The sequence below is a fragment of the Pinus tabuliformis genome, chromosome X, assembly GCF_031772625.1.
Source record: "Pinus tabuliformis cultivar Carrire ecotype Pingquan chromosome X, CPIR1, whole genome shotgun sequence".
Lineage (NCBI taxonomy): Eukaryota > Viridiplantae > Streptophyta > Pinopsida > Pinales > Pinaceae > Pinus > Pinus tabuliformis.
In genome coordinates, this window is record NC_142308.1 from 1,667,716,622 (window position 1) to 1,667,720,961 (window position 4,340).

A 4,340-nucleotide genomic window follows, 5' to 3' on the forward strand; every position below is an offset into this window, starting at 1 on the left:
ATACCAAATGTTATGAAACCAGCTCAAGAAAAAGATAGAAAAGATAGATCAACGCCTTAGAATTCAGCCTCTTCGAGGGGACAACCTCCTTTACATTACATAAATGAAAAATTCTTGGATGATACAAATGAAAAGACCTCCTTTCTATATATAGGAGTCTAAGGGGTCATAACATAATCAGAGCTGACATAACAATAATAATGTAAAGGCACAATAATAACAATAGTAGGCTTCTATGGGGCACAATAGTAACAATATGGTCACTACATGGGTACATAAATATAATAAGTGGGTTGTACTAATAACAATAAGGGGTTACACTAGTAGTATAGGGGCCTAACATGCTCCTCTCCTTCAAAAATCGTTGTCCTCAATGCTTGAGTAGTTCTTGATGCTTCTGTATAAAATTCTTGTCCTCCCATGTGGAATCTTCAGTGCGTAAGTTCTTCCACTTGATAAGATACTCTGAAATTAATCGATTTCATAGTTGTCAGGTTCTTGTTTCTATCACTGCTCCAGGTTCCAATATGATTTTTCCTTCCTCTTCAATTTCTGTCAAAAATGTTTGAATTGGGATCTTTTGCAACTTTTGAATAAGTGGCCATACTTCTTCGTCCTTCTTCCATTCATCCCTTGCTTCATTTATCCAATTTGGTTGGATAATAGAAATAGCAAAAAACAATGCTTCCACATCCTCATCCTTGAAGAGTCTTCCCATTCGGTAAGGTCGCCATTTTTTAAGTGTGTGTAGTATTTCCAACATTTCCTTCTCATAAATAGCTTGCTTGAGATGTAGCAATAAAAATACCCAATCACCTACATCAAAACATTTTGCACTACAATGTTGATCTACCTGTTGTTCCATTTGATTTTGCACCGAAGTGGCATTATCCTTTAAAATTTTGAGAACTTGTTGGTGATGCTCGATGTGATCTTTCACTGCTTAAACCTTTTTCTTCTTGATATGTCCTTCTATCTCTAGAGTTTGAGGAGTGGTAATTTCTTCCAATCCTTTACAAGATATGGTTGGATTCATTTCTTGATGCTCGATGTGATCTTTCACTTCTTGAACATTTTTTTTCTTGATATGTCCTTCTATCTTGATAGTTTGAGGAGTGGTAATTTCGACCAATGAATTACAAGATATGGTTGGATTTATTTCTTCTTTGTCGATGTGATCTTTCACTTCTTGCACCCTTTTCCTCTTGATATATCCTTCTATCTTGAGAGTTTGAGGAGTGGTAATTCTTGTCAATGCTTTACAAGATATGGTCTGATTCATTTCTTCTTTCTCTGGGGTGGGGTCCTGGGGTATATCTTCTTCTTTTGATGTTTCTTGATCCTTTTCTTCCTCCTCTTCATATTCTATGTAAAATAATTTCTTCTCAACACACTTATGACCTTTAGTGCATTTGCTATCACAATTGTAACAAAGCCCTTTTTCTCTTTTTTCTTCCAATTGTTGTGGTGTAACCCTTGTAGTTTGTGGAAGGCTAGGAGAAACAACACTTCCATATTTACGTCGTAAGGCATTTCCCTTTGAGATTAACTTCCCAGGATGCCACCGTGTAATGCCTTGAGCCGTTGATCCATTGTGTTAGATGATTAAAAGAATCTCTTCCGTCCGATCATTATAGGTGGTTGCACATTGTAAGTCCGATCATTATATGTTGGAAGTTAGTTATCCCTGTGTGCCACTATGTAATGTGACCGATTCATTCTCCTCGCAGCGCATCACATCTGGCAAGCATGCACTCTTCAGGTTACCTGTATTCCCATGTTTCTAATGGTGAATAGGTATAAGGAAATGTTACCCTGCATGATATCCAGGGCAGCCACAGTCGATGTAATATGGAGCGGAATGGGCGGGACAAGGAACGATGCACTGCAACTGGTAAGCTTCTAGGATTATTGTGGGGTATTTTTTTTGTTTTTTCAATTACCAGACAAGGAACGGTGCACTGCAACTGGTAAGCTTCTAGGATTATTGTGGGGTATTTTTTTTTTTTTCAATTACCATTTTGTTTTACTTTCTGATTACTAAGATGCAGTTTTTTACTAAGATGCAGTTTTCTGTGACTTGCAGATGTATGCAGAATTGCAAGTGCTTTCACCGTTGGTTCCTGCTCAAGAGGTTTACTTTCTTCGATTCTGCAAACAGCACGCTGAGGGTGTATGAGCAGTGGTGGATGTATCTGTTGATGGCCTTCGAGATAATTCGCCTGCGGGATTTATGAAATGCAGGAGGTTGCCTTCTGGTTGTTTGATTCAGGACATGCCCAACGGGTATTCCAAGGTTGTGCCCGAATCTTATATCGCTGATAATGGGGAATAGGAATTATCAGGCGGGTACTGTAACCAATTAATCTCAGATGTAACGTATATGTGTTTGATGAAATATCAGGCGACACGGGTAGAGCATGCAGAGTATGATGTTAGTGGAGTGCACAGGCTTTACCGTTCTCTGTTAAATTCGGGGATGGCTTTTGGAGCACAGCGCTGGCTGGCAACTTTAAAATGTCAGTGTGAGTGCCTTGCTATTCTCATAGCAACAACGAATGTTTCAGCAAGAGATGCCCTTTTCTCTTCTTTTTTATCGCACAGAGAACAGCCAAATGTAGAAAATATATCAGGGCGGTTATCTAAATTTTTTTTAGGTTCTTGATGATGGGTAAATTTAGGTTCTTGATGATGCTTGGAGTAAGCTTTTATGAGTGGAGTAAGCTTTTATGTTTTTTTATGATAAGTGAAGTGTTTCTTAGCAATTTTGGCCAATCTAAGTTTTTACTAAATTTGAAAACACAATTGTTTTCCTAAAATTCATCTTACGACACTAATGATGAGGAATGCATTCATCTGCATAGCCATACCAACTCCCAATGGGCGTCGCAGCATGTTGAGACTTGCGCAACGCATGACGGACAGTTTCTGTGCTGGAGTGAGTGTGTCGACTGTACACACCTGGAATAAGCTCTCTGGTAACATTGATGAGGATGTTCGTGTTATGACAAGAAAGAGCGTCGATGACCCTGGAGAGCCATCTGGTGTTGTGCTGAGCGCGGCCACATCAGTGTGGCTTCCTGTTTCTCCGCAAAGATTATTTGATTTCTTGAGGGATGAGAGACTCAGAAGCGAGGTAAGGAATAATTGGACATTTTTCTATTTCGTTTCATCCACAGCCGGTACTCTCTACTGACCACTGATAAAAAAAAAAAAAACTGGAGCAGTGGGATATACTGTCAAATGGAGGTCCAATGCAAGAAATGGCTCACATTCCGAAAGGACAAGATCTTGGCAACTGTGTTTCTCTTCTAAGAGCAAGCATATGTTCCTTTTCTTTTTCTTGAAATGCTTCTTGGAGAATAATTCCTCTCATGAAACCCTAACCTTAACTGTGAATGTTTTCGATTTTAGGCCATGAATTCCAACGAAAGCAGCAACATGTTGATCCTGCAAGAGACTTGCACAGATGCATCGGGGTCTCTTGTAGTCTATGCTCCAGTGGACATCCCAGCCATGCATGTGGTTATGAGTGGGGGTGATCCAGCTTATGTTTCCCTCTTACCCTCTGGCTGTGCCATTCTTCCAGATGGACCAGAATGCAGGCCCCTTGCACTAAACCCTACTGGAAAGGGCGTTGGAGTCAACAGCCCGCGTGTGGGAGGATCACTTTTAACAGTTGAATTCCAGATATTAGTCAACAGCTTGCCAACAGCCAAACTCACAGTAGAATCAGTGGAGACAGTGAACAACCTCATATCCTGTACCGTGCAGAAAATCAAGGTAGCTCTGCACTGTGGAGATGCTTGACATAAATCTCTCCCTCTTAATCCTCACTGTCTAGTTTTTTTGTGTCCCCATAAGCTTTTTTGTTTTTGTTTGGTCCATGCCAATCAATGTTTAACGTGCAAGGTAAGGGGAACCCTAACCTTAACTGTGAATGTTTTCGATTTTAGGCCATGAATTCCAACGAAAGCAGCAGCATGTTGATCCTGCAAGAGACTTGCACAGATGCATCGGGGTCTCTTCTAGTTTATGCTCCAGTGGACATCCCAGCCATGCATGTGGTTATGAGTGGGGTGATCCAGCTTATGTTGCCTTCTTACCCTCTAGCTTTGCCATTCTTCCAGACGGCCAGAATGCAGGCCCCTTGCACTAAACCCTACTGGAAAGGGCGTTGGAGTCAACAGCCCGCGTGTGGGAGGATCACTTTTACCAGTTGCATTCCAGATATTAGTCAACAGCTTGCCAATAGCCAAACTCACAGTAGAATCAGTGGAGACAGTGAACAACCTCATATCCTGTACCGTGCAGAAAATCAAGGTAGCTTTGCACTGTGA

At 40.9% G+C, this 4,340-nt stretch overlaps 1 pseudogene; it reads left to right on the plus strand.

The window, feature by feature from the left end:
• The first annotated feature begins 1,664 nt into the window (after positions 1-1,664).
• On the plus strand, positions 1,665-4,340 carry LOC149146415 (homeobox-leucine zipper protein ANTHOCYANINLESS 2-like; annotated as a pseudogene).